Source organism: Pholcus phalangioides, unplaced genomic scaffold (genome assembly GCF_987345545.1).
Source record: "Pholcus phalangioides strain wild (caught in Gottingen) unplaced genomic scaffold, Ppha-v1.0 ptg000016l_1, whole genome shotgun sequence".
Lineage (NCBI taxonomy): Eukaryota > Metazoa > Arthropoda > Arachnida > Araneae > Pholcidae > Pholcus > Pholcus phalangioides.
In genome coordinates, this window is record NW_028301609.1 from 9,400,703 (window position 1) to 9,422,803 (window position 22,101).

General features: G+C 37.5%; 1 protein-coding gene across 3 annotated transcripts in view; it reads left to right on the forward strand.

Annotated features, from left to right (window-relative positions):
- Positions 1-22,101, forward strand: part of Liprin-gamma (liprin protein kazrin) — a 134,700-nt gene that overhangs the window by 18,615 nt on the left and 93,984 nt on the right. The window contains exon 1 of one of the 3 annotated variants that reach the window (XM_089246004.1): positions 16,236-16,424. The exons of 1 other annotated variant lie outside the window; for it this stretch is intronic. The gene's annotated coding sequence lies outside the window, so the exon portion shown is untranslated. Of the gene's footprint in view, positions 1-16,235; positions 16,425-22,101 lie in introns of those variants that run through there. One more of the 3 variants, XM_089246005.1, reaches the window with a different exon arrangement.

Sequence of the window (22,101 nt, forward strand, 5' to 3'; positions counted from 1 at the left end):
TAACACGCACATTTGTATTTAACTTTGGCATGAACTTTTACAAGTGACCTTTTTTTCTGTTTCCCGTTCAGTGTCTTTGGCCTTTTGGAAAAAGAAACATCAACATTGATTGGGCATTGGCATAGAAAACCTTCTGGGAATAATACGGATTTGGTGTGCTGTATTAGTTGGGTGACCATAAGACCAATATTTCCCGGGACATTCCCGTATTTTGACAATCCTGACTTTTTTTAAAATAAAAATATCCCGTTTTTTCCCGTAATTTCAGCGAAGACTACTTTAATTTTTATTCTATATTGAAATCAAGGATGAAGACTATTTTACCAACTTATTTTGATAATTATGAATATAAAATTTTCATCTTCAACAGATTTTTTATCCACTTTTATCCTATATTTTAATCTACTGCGATCTGTAGTAGTTCTCGCCTCTTTATTCAACTTTGGCATCATTCTGAGTGGTAATTGGCGAGGTCCCGTATTTAGTACCCCTAAGGATCTCAATTTACTGTATTTTTCCCGAAGGAATATGTTTCCCGAAAATATTATTTTCCCGAGCTTATGCACAGGGTGTCCCATAAATTCGTAACTAGTTTCAAAAATTCATAAATATTGAAGAAGTTGGTACAGTAAAACTTCGATTAACCGTCACCGTCCGTACCAGGGCTGTGACGGATAACCGAATGGACTGATAACAGAAATCTCTTAATACATATGTACAGTAACTTGATTTCACTGTGGGCTTGGGACGAAAATGAAAATAAAATCCTTTAAAAGGCAATAACATATATATATTGTATTTAAGTACACAAAATGATCGATATAAACTCCAATATAAGGTCAGCCCAGGCAGTGGTGACATTGAAAATAGCGTCCTTTATGTTGTACCCATTCCAAAATTCTTTGGCAGTCATGGCATCATCAGCCTTCGATAAAAGCTTTTCTGTAACGTCGCTTTACATTTTCAATTATGCCCTGATCCATAGGCTGGATATATGGAGTTGTATTCGCTGTGAGAAAGAGGCATGTTATTTTGTCATCATCGCTTTTGAGTTCCCAAGAGGGGTGTGTCGGGGCATTGTCCATTAATAGCAATGCTTCTTGCGGCAACTGCTTTTCGGCCATATGAGCTCTAACTTGAGGCACGAAAACGTTGTGGGACCAATCTGAAAAAACTGTTTGGTCTATCCAAGCACTTTTTTTGGCATAATAGTTCAAAGGCAATATTTGAATTTTTGAAAGCCACGTGGTTCTTTTTTATTTACCAATTGCAAGCAGAGATAGTCTATGATTGCCGGTGACGTTTTCACACAAACCGCAGCAGTGATTTGGATCTTAAAACCTTGACTGTGTTTTCCGTATTTTTTTTTACACGACGACGGATAACAGAAACCGACAGTTAAACGTGTGACGGCTAATCGAAGTTTTTCGGTACATATAAATGCGGTTTGCGAAAAAGTTATTCTTGCGAAGGGTGGATTTTTTTTGCGTACAGAAAAAAAATAAGTTAAAATTTTTGTCTATAGAGGGCGCTGCATGGTAGTCCTTCAGAAATGATTGTATCTTAACCTATATTTTTAACCTCTTCTGTGTCCGAAACGTTCGTAAAGCTTCAAAGCCAGTGACTCGTAGCAGAGGTAAAACAACTTCATAGATAGTGCTTCGTCCACTAATATCAACATCACTATGAAAACCTGGACTGATCATATTTCAAATCAAATCAATTTATTAATTAATATAAGGTTAATAAAAATATTACATTTGATTAATGAAAACCACCAAGGAGACACCTAGGTCCCATACTGGTTGTTATCATGAAGTTAATTTATAAACACTAACAATTGACAATATAAAATATAATTACAGTGTTTAGTAATTTTGGAGGAGAAAAAAAAAGATAAAATGAAAAAATCAAAATATACTCACACACATGTAATACATAAGTTATATATGAAATACATTATAATGATGCAACGGGCAGGGAGTGCTTTATTACTGATATAGAAAGAATCTATAAATAAATCAACATGAGTTTATAAAATGTGATAACAAGGGAATTTTAAATGAGAAATTAACCAGTTGGAGCGGGAAGCCAATCTGCAGCAAAGAAGCGAATGTGAATTTGAGGACGAAATCAAAAGTAGTTTTCAATATTGACTATTTGAAATAAGTATTGTTAAAGAAGTTTTTTGAAAATCGAAAATGTGGATGACTGTATAAGATCATTTTTGGAAGGCTATTAGGTATTATAAACTTTAAGAATGAGGAAGCAAAAATGTGTTTTTTGAGAATATTTTTATATGAACGTTTAGGCAGAGAGTATATGAAATTATGTCTATTGGATGTTCGTGACGAATTCAAAGGTAGAGCGAACTGTTTTTTCTTGATTATAAGTATGGATCTAAAAATATATAAATGCTTTAAGGGTAGGTGTAGAAAAAGTTCATTTGAAGGAGTGATGTAATTTCCCATCAAAATTCTAATAGCTTTTTTTGTAAGGAAATTAAAGGAGCAATAGTGATAAGATAACCATTGAAAAAATTGAAATTGAAATAATCACTACCCCAGAGTGGCAGACCATGAAGTAAGTGTGATTGGAACATTGAATGGTAATACGTTAACAAAAAAGATTGGTTTACATATGATTTCAGATTGTACAGTTTGTAAATAATGAAACGGAGTTTTGCTTTTAAATGATTGCAAACGCGAGAGCCATTTTAAATTTTTATCAATATAAATACCGAGGTATTTTATGGTGACATTGATTAGGAGATCATTAACAATGATCCAATTATGAACTATTATTAGGTCAGTATTTATATTGTCAATAAGTGTTGGGAGGTCTCATGAGTAAAGTATTACAGTATCACCAGCAAATGTGATGATTTTACCTTTAATATTCATATTACAGAGATCATTGATAAAAATTATAAATAATGATGGTCCTAAATTAGATCCTTGTGGGGCTCCTCTGATTATCTCCATGGCATTACTTAAATAATTATTGAATTTGACTTTTTTTGAGTTCTGTTAGTGAGATAAGATTTGAGAAAATCGAAAGCATTGCCCCTTATTCCATAGGAATATAGTTTTGATAACAATATTTTATGATTTACACTGTCAAATGCCTTTCTTATGTCAAGAAAAATGCCTATTGTATTTCTGTACTGATCAATATTCCTGTAGACGTATTCAGAAAAACTTAAAAGAGCGGATTCTGTGTTTCTATTAGGGAGAAAACCATTCTGATTATTAGAAAAGAATTTATTGTTATTTAAAAAAGAATAAATCCTGTCCTTTTATTAGTGTTTCAATTAATTTCGAGATAGGTGATAATATCGAGATAGGCCTGTAGTTGTTAGTGTTATTTGGGTCACCGCTTTTAAAAATAGGAATAACAATAGCTGATTTAAGTGATTCAGGAAATTCTCCTCTTTCAATGCAATTATTAATTAGGTTTGCCAGTACTTGAAACATACATTCAGGAAGACTTTTGAGAATTTTTGTAGTTAAAGTATTGTAACAAGAGGCAATTGTTTTCGATAAAAACACGGAATTATTGTTATTGTTATACGGAATTAACGTTATTGAATTAACAAATACGGGACATTGCTTATTTTTGGCATCTTTTTTGGCGATAATTGGAAAGTTGACAACTAACTATTACGGAAATCACAGAAAAGTAACCAATCGCGAGTAATGGAGTGCTACTGGAAATTGCAGCGAATTTAAAAAAAAGGAAACCTTGACAAATTTTTAGATGAATAATCTTATTTATAGTCGTAATTATCGTAGTATCGTTGAGTTGGGAAGAGAATTTAATTCGTTGATTTGAAGAATAAAAAGTCAAGTTGACTTCGTTGAAAATGCGTGAAAAACCGGGACGACCAGAAAAACAGAAGAAACCGGGACTGTCCCAGAAAAATACGGGACGTATGTTCGCCATATGAAAACCTTATGTAAGCGCAATTAACATGAACATTTTCAAGAATGAGTTGTTAATCGCACACCCTGCATTTTAATAGACTCTGATGTGGACGTTTCCAGTGATTTGCATCCGTGTAGTGTCGCATTTATCGACAAAAATTTGGACCAAAATTTTTTTCTCTACATAAACAGAATTCTTCTTCGTGAGAATAACTTTTTCGCAAACCCCATTTGAGAGAAATATCCAATTCCTTGAATTCTTATGAACTTTTAAACTAATTACGAATTTATGAGACACCCTGTGTATATATATATGACATGAAATCATAATCTAATATATCAAAGAAAACAAAAACCAATAATAAGATTTCGATTACATTTTTTTAGAAGCTGAAATAAATTAATTTCCGATTAATTATAGAATTTATTTCATATAATAATAAAAAAATTCGATTTGCATCTCGATTATCACGGCCCATAATTATTTATTTATTAAATTAGACTTTTTCTTTTTATAAAAATGTCCAAGTAAAGGAAAGTTCCTATAATTAGGATTAAGTTCTAATAATAAGACAAGAAGAAAAAAAATTCTTATTATTTTCTTAAATCCTCAAAAAATCTCCCAGAAGATGATTGAATTCGAAACGAGGAAAAAAAGTTATCCGTAATAAATATTAAAAATAAATTGGAATTTCTGTTGGAAATTTTTCAATCAAAAGTAATTTACATTTTTTTTTTCAAAGATATAATAAATAAATTTTTCTATTCTTTGATTTAATCTTTCATATCAATGCGATGCTTCCATGGGGGTGGAAGATGAATATTCAATTTCAAGAGACGATTACAGTGGGACCTCCAGAGGCGTATTTAAAGGGGTGGGGGGCTTAGTGAGGGTGCAAGGGATGCGGTGCACCCGGGTGGCAGGTTGTAAGGGGCGGCAGCCTAGGCTTTCGTGTTCAGGCACATGAATTTTTTAAATTCCGGAATAATAAAAATTCACAAGACACTCCCCTGCCGTGTCACTCTTTTTGAGCGGTACTTCGACAACGAAGAAAGAATGAGAGGACAGACAGAGAGGGACCCCCACCGCAATGATACCAGAAATAAGAATTAACTCTATTATACGGAGCGAGTGTGGATTTTTCGGTACTCTCATCCCTTTCCAGCTTCGTGAATGCAAGCCAGTCTCCCATTTAAAAAGTTATCCGCAGAGAGCAGGCAGACCTACAACTCGATACTGACATAACATGAAAATTCAAGCATTTCCATCTTCACTTCGGGAAATGGAAGACAGATGGCAGCGTGAACACGAAACAAGCGCAACTCTACAACATAGATACGTTAGCGTCACACATTCCGACATGTGCCGATTCGTAAGAAATTCCGAAGAGGAATGTGTACGAGGTGCATGTCCGGCTAAGTAGTAGTAGTAGTACTCCCATCAAGTAATTTTAAGGAGCAGTCAAATAAAGGCAGAGAAGGAATTTGGGTTCAAATTATTCCAGGGCCTGGAGCATCACAGAATCCTCCCCCCCCATAACTCCCGTTAGTTTCTGCCCTGGGAACTTGGGAGAGTAGGTACTTCCGCGTTAATAAAGTTCAGATCTATATTGGAGATTTGAGATTTATTTAAGAAGTTCACCCCCAATAGGAAAGAAAATGTGATAGGGGCCATTCAAGTATTACGTAAGCAGATTTTCAGCCATTTTTGATCCCCTCCTCCCCTTGTCAGCAAAAGTCAGCAAAACACTGACCCCCCCCCCCCCCCGTCCAGCAAAATTTCGTCAGCAGCTTAGAATATTTCATATCTTTAAAAAGGTGTAGTTGATGACGTAAGCAACCTTCAAACCCTCCTCCCCCTCCCTGGCACCAAAAGTTAGCAAATCCGAACCCCCTCCCCCCCGATGCTGACGTAATACTTGAATGACCCCCATAGCAGAACAATTAGAACTGCATAGTGGAAAAAGATATCTGACATAATTAAAAGAACAATGGAATAACCCTGGCCCGAAAAAGCGGGACACGTGGTTGGTGAGTAATAGTGTGCGACTATGTACGGATAAAAAAAAAAAAATCAGATTTATCCAAAATGCCCTGGCTAGGGCCCCTTTCAGCTTCCCACTAAGTTCGTATTTGGAAGCGGCATATGTGGCATTACACCCGCGCGGCAGGTGAGCTCGAGCCGCCCCTGGCCTAGTGGGCTATAGACCAGGGCCGGAAAGTTCGGAGGGGTGGGAAATTTAAAGAATGATTTTTTGATTGAATGACCCCCCTTTATCCAGTTTCCCCCAACTTTTCTGTTTTTTGAATCAAATATATACACGGAGCATTCTCAGTCATTCTCAGACTCTAAACGTTCAAATTTTGCAGACATGAAAAAAATTGTCTTTCTTTGGCAATTTTGGACATAATCTATCAAATGGGTAAAAATAAAATTTCAACACCAAAAAATATTCTTTCTAGAAACTATTGGAAACAATTATACAATACAGTATTATATTCAAATGTGAGAAAGACATCAATGGACTAGAACCCCCTTTCCGCCACCTATCACACAAAAACTGTTATAATTGTTCGATTGAAATTAGCAACTGGATTTTAGTTATTGTGCCGTATGAAAAAAAAAGTAAAATATGATATTGATTAATATTTTATGAGCAATAATATTAGTTAAGTTGTCCAGTTTACCTCGAAATTTTAACAGTTGTAATTTATGTGAGGTAACATAACATTAGTAAAAATTGCAAAGTGTCGCCGTTCAAAGAAAAGTTGAAAGATTCTTCAAGACTTTTGACTCTTAAACGCATTGTAGCCGTTCCTGACATTAATATTCATTTCTATTTCCTACAGGAAAAAAATATAAACAGGTGCGCCCACTATGGGACTGCCCCCCCCCCGTTTCAAAGAAGAGTTGTTATTATATTGATTTGATAAATTTACTCTTATCAGGACCTTTTTATTTAGAAAATTCTCTCGCGACATTTTAAATTATCAACGGTACTCCCCTTCACCCAGGGCTGCAAAATATTATTCGCCTCAGGCGGCAGAATTTCTAAGACCGGCCCTGCATGTACCAATTCGTTAGAAGTTCCGCAGAAGAATATGGACGAGATGCATGCCTGGTGAAGTAGTAGTAGTATCATTTGAGAGAAGTTTCCCAAGGAAAAATATGATGATATGAAGATCATCAAGTACAGGGTGGGCCAAAAGTTCGTAGAAACTTTAAAAATTCATAAAAACCGGAAAAATAAAAGAAATAAAAAACGGTTTGCAGGGTTAGCATCGCTTGGTCACAAGACCAGACCAGAATTGAATTTTGAGCCGATTCCCAGCCCGTGAGGGCCAACTGCCGGCATAAAAACTGGCCAAGAAGGCCTGTGAAGAAGAAAATGTTTGTAGATAGATATGTGTTTGGATGAATGTGTAGTGTATGTAAAAAGAACTGGTCAAATTAGTTAAAAGTCATGATCTGGCTATAAGCAGGCAAATGCCACCACAGTTCAAGCAGCTCACACAATCTGCAGCTAGCAACATCTATAACATTCAGCAATAACATCAAAAATAAAATACAGGTAACAAAGTTCTGTTTCAACTCACTGCATCAGAAATTAATGTGGATTTACTATTGACAAATTTTATGTAAGCAAAACAATCCAAAGTTCAAAAAGAGTCTTCTCGCTCTTTTTTTGAATTTCTTTAAGGCAGGAAAAAAAACTCCTCAAAAACAGCCGATAGGTAACGCTGACGTACACAAGTCAAAGAAAAGATACGCAAATAACTCACAGAATGCCCCAAATCGTTTATTACAGCAGTATGTGTTCCACATGACCACCACAGGGAATAACACATTGCAGGCGAGTCACGAATCCAGCAACGGCAGAGGGCATCAGGTCCACATACACGGTTTACAACGGTGAACTGATTGTGGATTAGGAGCGCGCAAGTTCTTATAATCGTCTTATTTGCATATTTCCACCGAAGTCGCTCGTACCAGCGCCACCTATCGGCTGTTTTTCTTTTCCCCCCGTCTTAAAAAAATTCCCGTGGCCTAGCGATGCTAACCCTGCAAACCGTTTCTTATTTCGGTTATTTTCCCGGTTTTTATTCATTTTTAAAGTTTCTACGGACTTTTTGCGTACCCTTTAGTTTCCAATTCAATGAAATTTATTGATACACCCACACATACAACATATAATAGATAATGCACACAGAAACAAAAAACACATACAATACAGACGCAATATACAAAAACATATATATTAACATTTATGTATTGACCATAAATGACTGATTTTCTAAAAAAAACATGACAAGATCGTAGTGAAGAAATTCCAGGGTCTGACAAAAATGTCCAGCATCACTGTTGAGCAGCACGTGGAGCCTTAATTTCTTAATCTATTCTAATATTTGTTCACATCTAGCGAACAGGTGAGTATTAGAGAGAGAGAAATGAATAAAATGTATTCTTATGTTAGCATCAATGAATATAAAAAAAAAAAAGTTGCCTCTAATGAGTTTGTTATAAACTAATAAATACTATACGCCCCTTATAAAAAGTATTCGATCAAAATGCTTTTAATCGATTAAATTGTTTTTTGATTAACCAGTTAAAAACTTTTAATCGATATTCCCAGCCCTAACACTTTATTTTACCGCTTCTCAGTACCGGAATTTCCGGATCTTTAGCATGTAAACAATCATTATAAATTAGTCCCTCTATCGGTAATTTTTTTAAAAAAAAACGTTTTTCATTCAAGTGAATCTTCTTTTTCCCCCCAAAACCTTAACCACAAACAAGAAGATGAAGAGAAGGGGAAAAAAAAAAGAAAAGATTTCTCGGTCATCCGTTCAAAGACCCCTGTCTTAAGACATTGCCGGTAAACTCTTCAATTTCATTTCTTTTTCCGCATTCCCAGGGCCCCCCCCCTCTTTCTTTAAAAAAAAATAAAGTAAAATAATGAAGAAATGCTTGGCTCTGGTCCAGCAGCAGCAGCAGCAAAATAAGCCTGTTCTTATATTCTTGATGACAGCCCAAATACACACACACACGTTTACCGCCGTTAGGATTTTTCTTTGTCTGTATGGGTCTCCTCCTTTTGTGTTTGATCTACTTGGGTTGGCCTCGTGGGCCTCCTCCTCCTCCTCCTCGTCTTCTTGAAGACAGGCTATTAGGTGGCCCTTTCTTTTTTCGTCTCGTTGTTGAAGATGATATCTGATTGTTCCATTCTTTTCATTAACTTCGTTTCCATATAGCCGTGGTTTACTTTTTTTTCTTCTCTTTCGTAAACTCATAACTACTGCCTTTTATGATGTTGGACTAGAAGATGCGATTGGGCTTTTCCTTCTCCTCCTATCTCATCAGTAAGGGCTTTTTTTTTTGTTAGTTCCTTTCCTTGATTGTTCGTATCATTAGGATTTGAGAAAGACCACGTATTAAGATTCTCGAGAGGAGGTGGGTGTGGTGTTCCGTGGGAACGTTCAAAGTGGCCGTACTGTAACTGTGGGGGGACTGTGGATTTGTACACGTTGAGATTAATTGCAGGACCTCTGGGCTCAAGCATTTTGCGGTCCGGTACGAGAAACAATTCGTGGACCTTGGGCCGTGGATTCACGCAGGACCTGGCGCAAGCAGTTTTGGTCCACCGTGGGGGAAAATAAGTTGTGCACTTTGAGAAGCAGGAAAGACCCGGCTGAAGGATATAGCGATCGGATGCGAAAAAACAAATTTTTTTTCGGCCCCCCCCCTTATATACAGGGTGTCCTGTAAGTGATAATGAGGCTTTTATCTCATTAACCGTCCATCTAGAGATATGATTGCAATTTAAAAAGTGCTCACAAGCGTTCAAAAATTACCCTGTATCAATTTTGAGAGTGAAAATGTAGTACAAAATAAAAAAATCTAAATTTTTATACTGTCCCCTTGTCCTCTTGACTTCCAATTAGAAAGTTGTTGCCCCGTATCTCCTGAGGCCAATAGAAAAGAATTCCATCTTTTCAAGTGCAATATTCGCTGAGATATTTGAATTCAAAAATCGGAGAAAAGATATGCAGGAACAGCAAAAACTAACGGACACAACGTTGTTTTCCCTTATTTATGCTGTCCTTTCCCAAACTTTTCACCAATGTTTTAATTCGAGAATATCTCAGCGAATATTGCGCTTAGAAACATGGAATTTTGTTTGTTGACTTCAGGTGAGATAGGGTAACAACTTTCCAACTGGAAGTTAGAGAACGGGGGACCGTATAAAAATTTAGATTTTTTTTTTAAAATTTTGTAACGCACTGCATTTTCACTCTCAAAACTGGCACAGGGTAATTTTTGAACTCCTTTTGAGAATTTTTAAACTGGAATCATACCTCTACGACGGACTGTTGATGAGATAAAGGCCTAATTAGTACGCATGGTTGAAGATTTTATCATTGTAGGCCTGTTGCTCTCTGTGGCCCTTTTAACGGGGAAATCGAATCGCATTCGCGCCTCGAAGTTGGGAACCGCATAAAACCAACTTCAGCCGATCACCAATGCGGAAGGGCCGCAACAGGGGAAGGGGGGGGGGCAGGCGGGTCTGGTGCCCCGGGCACTGAACCAGAAGGTTGCGCCGAATTCACCCTTTAACTGCTTCCCCTACATGCAGGGGGTGCCGAAATTCCGGCTTGCGCCGGGTGACAAAGTATCTAGTTGCGGCGCTGCACTGCAGCGACGGTGGGGTTTGAACCCGGATCCTCAAGATGCGAGTCCGTCGTTATGACCTCTCGACCACCACAGCGGTAAACGAAGAGCTCTGCCTATGTCCATCATCAAACGAAGAGTACCCCTAGCGGCAAGTTTGACATACTTTTGCCTGAAATCTGCACAATTTTTGTCAATGAGTGTTTGACTAAAGTCCTCGCGAGCACAAAATCGGACATTGAGAACTCTTGGTACTTGAGCACCATAGTACTCGCGAGCAACAGGTTAAAGATGGCTGATGTACGCAGACACAATTCTTCCCGATATGCACGGAATTGTTAGCAATTAAACACAGGAATGTGTACGAGTTGCATTTTACGGTTCAGTAGTACGTGCATGAATGGCCGCAACATAGGCGCCGGAACCTAAGGGCTGAGGCCATTTGAGCCTTCCCTCAATATACCTATTTTGAAAGGGGGGCTTAGCCCACCAATAATTTCTGAACAAATCATGAAAACATGTTGCTCCTTCCGCATCCTACGTACTTGCTCGAGTCCGGTATATACTGGGCCGCAATAAGGGGGACGTCTGCAGGGATTTTACACCAATTTAAAGGCGAAAAACTGATCTACTCTTCGGAAAAGTCTCTCCACAGAAAAAAAAAATACTTCGCCCCCACCCCCGAGCCAAATTTTTTAATTAAAAATATTGTGCGTACTAATCTCTTCAAAAGTTTGCGGCCCGCAACACGATACAGTAGAATCCGACCTAATAGTGGCGGAAGGGCGGGCCGGATAACATAAAAGCCGGATAGGCCGGAGTAAATGCTCACTTCCTACCCTCACCCATACCATCAAAAAGACCATTTTGGTACCAAAAACCGGTCCTACTCATACAGAAATATAAATATTGTTGCGGTCGCACACATTACACGCAAAGGCCGGTGTTTTGAAGAAAGCCCTCTCTTTGAGTTGAGATCGTTTAACAGTGGTGAAAGTAGGGCCGCGGGCTGAAGAGAAAGTTAGGAAATACTGTCCTAACGCAGGGCCCTAACCGGGGGATTTGGGTGAGAAAGTAGAGAAAACATGAATTTTACCTCCTCCCCTACGATGATTTTATAACGTTTCTGTTCTCCCGCCTAAAATAAAGTTTGCTTCCTAAAGATTAAAGTTTGCCTACCGGTGCAGTTGCCCCTTTGTCCCCCCCCCCCCCCTAATTCTGGCCCTGCCTAACGTATATGTATATGAACGTCTGAGGTATAAGTGGTAGGTTTTCGATCTACTGCCATCTATCTCCCATCCTGGAAGTGACAGCACAACAGAGTCCGAATTATTTATAATTTGTGTTGTAGGCCTGCCTGCCATTTGTGAAGAGAACTTGTTTTCGTGGGGGGGGGGGGGCGTACTTTATGTGCAATGACTGACACGCTTTCCACTCAAAATGAAAGCGACAGAACGTGGTCAATAAGTTCTGGAGCCCCAGAAAATGCTTGTTCTCCATATGAACATATATAGGCTCCTCGAACGAGGGGGGGGGGTGAACCAACAAGGGCATGTATAGTGAACGGGGGGGGGGTGGCCGAATGCCTACCTCCACCCTAAACTGATGCTAATAATAAAAAAAAACTTTTATTGAACGTCCCCTCTCCCATCCTTGAGCCAAATGCGTTTGTTGAAAATATTGTTATTTGTGCATGCATTCTTCAATAATAATTCGGAATCTCTGTTCGATTCGGGATCCTGCGGGGACCCCAGACCATGACTCCCCCCCCCCCTTCCCCCCGGTTAAGACGCCACTGGAAGGAGAACAGATAACTCGCATTAAACGAATCATCGGCGAGAGAAAAACAGCAGATGGCGGTCGAGAAACGCGATGGTAAGCACCGAAATGTCTTCCAATCATCCAAGGGAAAAAGCAATATACAGAGACCTCTTCGCATGTCCCTCCATGGAAATAGGGACAGGGAGGGGGACAACACAGTGCAAAGTGTCGTCGATTTTATTATTCAATTTCGGATCTTCCCTCCCGGAAAGCCATATTCCCCCACTCTGGTCAGTGGCCATTTTCTTTTCCTTCGATGTTGACGCATTATTCTAGTCCAGAGGATACATGGACACACAAGAGCATTAGTGGATTTAGCTTATGCCGCCATCCCTTGTTGGATAGGAGGAAAGGGACATTTCGAGGCGGGTGGGGGACTGGTGAGGGGATTAAGGTCTCGGCCGTCTTGGGGAGGGGGGAACCTTAATGGATCTGACGGGATCTTCCATCGCGATTCTGGGCCTACTTATCTCCTAAGGTCATGTATGTTGTGAGTCTTGACATCTGTGTATGTTTATACGAGTCGTGCCGAGAATGCACGGCTTCATTTTCTATTGAACTGAAATCGGAGGGGGGGGGGGGGTAGTGCAGTTATCCTGGAGCGGGGGAACCTCTAATCCTAGATCCCCTAATGCCAGCGCTCACAAAAAAAAAATCTAGGCACCAGAACAATTTTTTAGGTGCCAAAATATTTTTACCCGAAGAAAAAAGTCAAAGTAATGCTTCTTTTGACTTTTTCAGGACATATAGTGACCAGCTATATAGCCCTGATAGTGACCCTGCTTCGTGTTGGCAAATATGCTGCTATAAATTCCAAACATTTTGTGCTGCTCTCAGCCTGCAATTTAGTAGCTACAGAAAGAAACTTTTAGGCGCCAATACCAATTATTTAGTTGCCATGGTGACCTGGCGCCCGTGATATGTGTGTGTTTAGGCCTGTCTTATGCTAATATTTTCCACAGGCTGCGAGCCGATCTCCCCGTTAAAAAGTCTCGCCACAGAGAGCAACAGGCCTACAGACAGTACAAATATTCAGTCACTACACATCACTCACTTCACCTCTGAGATATAGATGGCAGCACTGAAAAATTGTACACAACACTAGATACGCACTCAGACTGTTAGGTACACACACCTACACTTCCAGCACAACTACTCACTAGGTAGTAAATTGCCTATGGCGATAGACCTGAGTTGTGCTCGGTTTGAAAAAGGAAAAAAAAAGGCTCTTCTCTCGGAAATTCATGGTGTAAAACTAAAAAAAAATTATATCATGTTAACCCCGCGCTAGAGCCTTGACGGACTCTTCGATGTTTGAAAATGGGGGGGGGGGGGACAAGGCTTGTTATACGATTACGTCTTCCAAGGATGTAGGTCAGGGGTTCTTGACGCCTACGGGACAAATGCTGCCCGCGGTTCCATCCGGTCCGCGTGAAGTGCTCCCGTAGAGCAGTACCAATAAACACAACACGATAAATTTCTAGGCTGACCATATTTCCCGCATAAAACCATACTGGAGAGAGAGAGAGAGAGAGAGGAATCTTAATCGTCAATTACCCCTAAAAATTGTAAAATGCAAGTGAATTGCTAATAAGAGGCAAAAACAACCAAAATCGCCAATTACAGTAGAAAATTTTTTCGAAGGCAAGTACAGTTGCAAATTACAGCCAAAATATTTTTGAAAGTTGCCAATTAACGCCGAAAAATTGCCATCCAAAAGCAGCCTAAATTGCCAATTGCGGTAGAAAAATTTGTCAAAGGCAAATAAAGTTGCCAGTTACAGCCAAAAAGTTTGTCGAGGGTGAGCCAAAACATTTGTCGAAAATGAGTAAAGTACACACACATACACACTTACGCGCAGTCAAAAAAAAAATTGTCTAATGCCGACATTTCACTATAACAGTTCGATAAAATTACTTTTATAAAAGTTGAAAAATGCAACCAATAAGAGCATTAGCAACATTCCAGCAAACGCAACCGATCACCTTATTGGTCGTATTTTTGGAGTTTTATAAGTGAACTTTTATGAAACTTTTATAGTGTAATCCTTAACTTAACATTCCCACTCAGGGCCGCGACTGGGGGGGGGGGGGCAAGCGGATCTGATGCCCCGTGCGCCGGACCAGAGAGGGGTGCGCAAATTTTATCATTCAACATTACACGAGGGCGTCAAAAATGCGTGCATGCCCAGTACTTCCTAGAGATAAAAGGCCTCCGCACCATAGGTGCCGGATTCAAGGGGCTGAAGCCATTCGAGCCCCCCCCCCCAATACATTTTATAAAGGGACTGAGCCCTCCCCCCAATAATTTATTTCTGAAAAAACAATGCAACGCACCTTCCTCCTCCTGTGTATGCGCTTGAGTCCCATATACACGGGACGATCAGCAATTGTCAGCCCCTCCAATGTTTTCTTCACGTCGGCGCCTCAGCTCCGCACGGGTTACCATGTAAGACCGCCTTTTCTTTTCTTTCAAACCGAGCACAACAAAGGTCTATCACCATCTGTAGGCGATTTACTACCTAGTGAGTTGTGCTGGAAGTGTAACTGTGTGTGTACCAGCAGTCTGAGTCTATGTAGTGTTGTGTTTGATTTTTCAGTGCGCCATCTATATTTCAGAAGTGAAGTGAGTGATTCGTTATGGTTGAATTACATTTTTACTGTTTGTAGGTCTGTTGCTCTTTGAGTAAGGGACCGTTCAAGTATTACGTAAGCAAATTTTTAGCCATTTTTGACCCCCCCCCCCTTTTGTCAGCAAAATTGAATTTTGAACCACAGCATCCTATTCCGTTTCCTCTTATTTATTTAGGCGTAGAATCTTCCGGGTTGGCTCACAAATACCGCACGGTGATTGGATGTGGTGTATAGAAATCGCCAACTCTGTGCAACGATCGTTTCTTTTTCCGCACAACGGTGATACTAGCGAGTGCAGTGTATTTTTTTTTTCCTTCTCTGAATATTCCGAGTGAGAATGGACTACTTGCGTGACGTCAAGAGCAGCATGCGAAGGCCTTCTATCTCTAGGAGGTGCTGGTTTGCCCCGGCTGACCAAGCATCTAGTTGCAGCCCTGTTCCCACTTCATCACAGGTTCTTGAAGTTGGAAAAAATCCAAACTCCAGCATCAATCGATTGTTGGAACTATATATTATCATTATAAAAGCCAATTTCTCTTCTGAACAAAGAAATATTTAAACCCATTCTCGAGACACCACATTAATCAGAAATCCAACAGGAAATTAATATTTAACACAAAACTATTCTTCACATAATAAAGAAAGAAAATTTCAAAAATAGCTAAAAAATGCATTTAACAGAAACCTTTTATAGATCAGTACTAATCACTTAATTATACTTTACGTAAATCACTTTTTCCTTTATCTTTCATGATTTTTCCACTGTCGACGGGACATTAATCAAGATTATTAATAGCCGTACACACACACATCTGTATCTTTTGAAGAAGTCGCCAAACGTATTTTTTTTCTTACGTTTGGCGACCGATCTCATCACAAATTTTGCCAAGGTAGGGGGAAAAAAAAATTGGGAAAAAAAAAAATTTGTGCCACCATTTGACCTTTTATAAAATAATAATAATAATCGGAGTTATAATAAATACAATAAAGTCTAACTTATAAAAGGAATTATGAAATAATTTATTTTTTTAGAAAAAAACGAAATAATTCTTGTTTTGCGATTTACAAAAAAAAAACGTTTATAAAAGAAGAGGGGGAAAAAAATGGTTTTTGTTCTGCCGTATAGGAGAGTCACGTGATCTACGGGTCTGTTCCCCGTTGCATGCCGGGTAATTTTACTCTCCGCAGTGTGGAGATCGCACCGATCTCCGCCAGACGAGAGTAGTCAGTAGTAGTCATTTTGTTCGCGAGCACCGGCGGATGATAGTCGTGTTTTGCGTGTTGTTGTTGTTGTAGTTCGTGTGTGTGTGCCTTTTTATGGATGCCGTTGCGTGAATTAATAATAATTAACTAATAGTCATCATGATAGGGTGGGTGAGTGTATACATTTTTTGATAATTATAAGAATATAGTTATATGATTGATAATTTTCCGTGTTGAATATCTACTTTTTTCTCTCTGTTCTAATATGTATTGTGATTTAAATGTCCCCCATGTGCACATTTTTTGTTTTTGACGTGATGACTTGTCAATATTGGGTTATCGATTCAGAATCCGATCATTAATTGATATTATCAATATTTAGAATAAATTATTATTAGATAATTTTTCCCTATCAGGTTGAAGATTTAGTTTTGCTTTTCTTTCATTGGAAAATTATCTGATGTTTCCTAAGTCCTCAATTTTCCTTCTAAATTTTTGCATCTAAATTTTCCGGAAACTTAATCTGAATTTTTCTAAAACTTAATCCAAAATTTCTTAAGAATGTAACATGTTTTGAACCCTATTCTTTTCTGAGAAAATATATCTATTATTTACAAGCACTTCATTGGCAAACACTACTACTAAACCACACATACACCTCGTCCATGTACCTCTTTGGAACTTCTAACGAATTGGTACATGTTGAAATGTGCGTGTCCGTGTTGTGAACCTAAGAGGCAAAGTTGGTTCTGTGTAATTCTTGTTACGTGCATTGCTGCCATCTGCCATCAAATTTTCTAACTATGAGGGAAGTGTAATGATTTAGAAGGGTGAAGATTTTGTTTTGCTTTCCTGATCCTTTTTTGGAAAATTATCTGGTCCTCAATTTTTCTTCTAATTTTTGCATCTAAATTTTTCCAAAGTTTGATTTGAAATTTCCTAAAAAAGAATGTAACATGTTTATATATAAACCTCATTCTTTTCTTGAAAGATATATCTATAATTTACGAGCACTTCATTGTGGCAAACACTAAGGAATTATTTCCTCTCTGTGATCTCAATTTAAGAATCAAGAATAATTCTAAGAATTTTATTCTTAGACGAATATTATATATTAAATTGAGAATTCTTCTAAGAATTGTATTCTTGGTCCAAAATTAGAATTTTAAGAATTATTCTAAGAGTGTATTATTAGTCTCTAAAATTCTATTCACAGAATTAAGAATTATTCTAAAAATAATATCCTTAGTCTCTCTAAAATCATAGAATTCAGAATTATACTCGTAGTCCAAAATTATAGATAGAATTAAGAATTAGTCTAAGAGAATTATATATTTTTAAAGTTATGGATATAATTTGAAATCATTCTATGAACTCTAAGAATTATATCCTTAGCCTAATGTAATAAATAGAACTAAGAATCAGTCTAAGAATTATATTCATATTCTAAAATTATAGATAGAATCGAGAATTATATTCTAAAAACTATACAGTTTCTTTTTTCCCATTTTTCCGCGAACACTGCCGTGTCTTTTTATGGGTGCCGTTGAGTGGGAATTAATTAAATAATTAACAGTCATCATAATAGGGGGAGTCTTTATATTTTCGATTCTCTGATAATTATGATATGATTGATGATTTTCCTTGTGTGTGCGTATTGAATGCCTACTTTTCTGTCTCTGTTCTAATATGTGTTGTGATTTAAATATCTCAATGTGAATTTTTTTTTCTGATGTGATGTCTCGTCAATATTGGTTTATGGATTCGGAATTGGAGGATTAATGGATGCTGTCAGTACAATAGAATATATTATTATGAATATTTGTTTTGTTGAAGATTTGGGTTTTGTTTTTTTAGGAAAATTATGTAATGTTTTATGGGGTTTTCGATTTTTTTTCCTTCTGACTTTTACATGAGAGATTTCATATTGCTCAAGAACGTAACATGTTTTTATCTTTCTTTTTTGGAGAAAAGGTTTTATTTATTTAAAACACAGAACACTGAATTCATGGACCGCACGTAATTCAATAGTGCAAATTCCACATTCTGATGTGTGTAACTGTAATTGTAAAAATCGTTCCTATTCGATTAAAGTTCACATATATTAGGTTTTTCGTTCACCATAGAGTTCTTTGTTTTATGATCCGAGTTACGATTAATTAGGATCTCTACGGCAGTCTACAGCAATCATGCAATTTATTTTTTCCAACTATGTGGTCAAGAGCAATGATCTCTTAAAAATGGTTCAAGATGAATGTTTTCGCAACAACAAATCAAAAGAAACGTGCCCATCATTAATGTGCTCTCCGCAAAGGGGGGGGGGACGCAGGTGGGTCCGGTGCCTCGGGAGCGGGACCATGGGGGCGCCGAATTAAACCTTTGGCGCCTTTTCCTCTCAAAAATGCCCTTTTCTCTCAAAAATGGTACCTATTAACCTCCTATCCATGGACATTACCGTTAATTTTCCTCTTCAATTAAAATGATAATCTCTAGGGAAGAATTTAAGAATTAATTGGGATTTCTTTTTTACCGGAATGGTTATTAGAAACGAAGAAAGGGAAAAGCGAAAACAAAGAGATGGTTGTCATTAAATGCCCGATGGCAATTATTATATGTATTTCGTATCGCCCCCTTCCCCCCTCCTGAGGGATAAGATGCACGGAAAAGACGGATTAAGCAGGGATGACCGATCTTTTTCGTCCATTATCTCGGCGAGCTAGAATTATTTTTCTCGTCCGTTGCTTGTCGGCACATTGTTCTTGATACTACTGTATATTTGCTTTTTATTGTTTTTTTATTTTTAACCATCCGATCATCCTGTAGCGAAGGAAGTAAGTTAATGGGAACACACTCATATTTTCCTTCACTTCCTGCTATGATGTCGAAATGAGAAGCGAATCCCATTCCCGGGTGTATTCATCTCACTAGAATATTATTATCCTTTCACTTATTGTCAGTTGAACTTATGATCATGAATCCAATTTATTTGTATTCAGTCTTCGACTGATATTATGTTCGTCGAATGAATAATATTTCCACTAGCATTTGCGGAAATGAAAATAATAATAATAATAATAATAGTAATAATAATAATAATAATAATAGTCAGTTCTTATCATTTTTTAATTTATACTGCCTATGGAGTCGTATATCGCTTTGTTTCGGTCGTCCGAGTAGTAATTAAATTGTATTGTAGTAGTATTTATATATTGCATTGCCCTTGAACCATAATTGAGATTATTTTTGCTCTCGAAACATTTTTGGGAGCGTGTATTGTTCTTGAACCATTTCTGACGCCATATCACTTTTGAACCATTTTTCAGGACACATTTGAGCAACTATTGAAAGTACATTGCTCTTGAACAATGGCTTGAAGTAAATTGCGTTTGAATAAATTTTGAAAGAACATTGCTCTCGAAAGGGTGCCGAGATGTAATTATGTTGCTCTCGAACCATTTTTGACAGCACATGTGCTAGAACTATTATTAAGAACAATTTCGCTCTATAATATAGTTCCCCAAACTTTTTGTTACACCCCCCCCCCCGCTTCGTCAGAATTTTTTTTCTCTCATCGCCCCCCGACTCAAGTGAACCCATAGAATCCTATATTATATTTCTAGCTTCTATCGCCCCCCCCCCTTCCTGGACCATTCCATCGCTCAGCTGCTCTAGAAAAATTTTCGGTAGCACATGCTCTTGAACCATTTATGACAGGCGTACTTGAATTATTTTTGCAACACATGCTCTTGAATCATTTTTCCAACACATGCTCTCGAATCATTTTAGAAACATGCTCTTGAATCATTTTAGAAACATGCTCTTGAATCATTTTAGAAACATGCTCTTGAATCATTTTAGAAACATGCTCTTGAATCATTTTAGAAACATGCTCTTGAATCATTTTAGAAACATGCTCTTGAATCATTTTTGACAGTGATGCTTTCGAATCTTTTTGACAATACACGTGATTGAATCATTTTTGACAATACCCGTGATTGAATCATTTTTGACAATACCCGTGATTGAATCATTTTTGACAATACACGTGATTGAATCATTTTTGACAATACACGTGATTGAATCATTTTTGACAACACACGTGATTGAATCATTTTTGACAATACACGTGATTGAATCATTTCAAGTGATTGAATCATTTTTGACAATACACGTGATTGAATCATTTCAAGTGATTGAATCATTTTTGACAATACACGTGATTGAATCATTTTTGACAATACACGTGATTGAATCATTTTTGACAATACACGTGATTGAATCATTTTTGACAATACACGTGATTGAATCATTTTTGACAATACACGTGATTGAATCATTTTTGACAATACACGTGATTGAATCATTTTTGACAATACACGTGATTGAATCATTTTTGACAATACACGTGATTGAATCATTTCACGTGATTGAATCATTTTTGACAATACACGTGATTGAATCATTTTTGACAATACACGTGATTGAATCATTTCACGTGATTGAATCATTTTTGACAATACACGTGATTGAATCATTTTTGACAATACACGTGATTGAATCATTTTTGACAATACACGTGATTGAATCATTTTTGAATGCACGTGCTCTTGAAGCATTTTAGACCGCACATGCTCTTGAAGCATTTTAGACCGCACATGCTCTTGAAGCATTTTAGACCGCACATGCTCTTGAAGCATTTTACACCGCACATGCTCTTGAACGATTATTGTTCATTATCTCAGTGAGCTAGAATTATTTTTCTCATCCGTTGCTTGTAGGCATATTGCTTTTGATACTACAGTACTTGTTGCGTTTTTATTTTTCAACCATCCGATCATCCTGTAATGAAGGAAGTAAGTAATGGGAACACTGATATTTTCCTTCACGTCCTGCCATGATGTCGAAATGAGAAGCGAATCCCATTCCTTCGGTATTCTTCTCATTAGAATATTATTATCCTTTCACTTAATGTCAGTCAATCTTATGATCATGAATCCAATTTATTTCTATTCAGTCTTCGACTGATATTATGTTCGGCGAATGAACAATATTTCTTTATGCCTTGCAGAAATGAAAATAATAATGGTAATAACAATCCGTTCAGACCGTTTTGTAATTTTTACTGCCTCTGGTGTCATATTACTTCGATTCGATCATCCGAGTGGTAATTAAAAGTATATTATTGCATTGGAAAAACATTTTCTTTTAATTCGTGGTTGTGCCAGTAGCACATTGTTATTGAACCATTATTGGGAGTATTTTGCTCTTGAACCATTTTGGGCAGCAAATGATCTAGAAAAATTTTTGACAGTATTGCTCTGGAACTATTTTTGGCAGCAGATGGTCTAGAAACATTTTCGACAGCACATGCTCTTGAACTATGATTAGGATCATTCTGCTCTTGAAATATTTTAGAGAGCATATTGTTCTTGAACCATTGTGGCAGATACTCTTCTCTTAAACTATTTTTGACAACACATGCTCTTGAAATATTTTGACAGCAGATGCGCTTGAACCATGATTGGGATCTGAAATCCATGGTTTGGAATCCATGATTTGTTCTCGAAATATTTTGGAGAGCACATAGTTGTTAAATAATTGTTGCATACAATTTTCTTCTCGAATCATTTTTAAGAGCACAACGCTCTTCAGTCATGCATAAAAATGAAAATAGAAAGGCCACAACACGCAAATTTGGCTGAAAAAAAAGAGAAGAAAAATAAAATGCCCGTATAAACAAATACGGATGATAGTCTCTAACTAAAAGTAAAAACGCATTGTTCTTTGAACTATTGTTAAGGATTTTTTCTTTTGTACCATTTCCAACAATATACATTATTGGTGAATC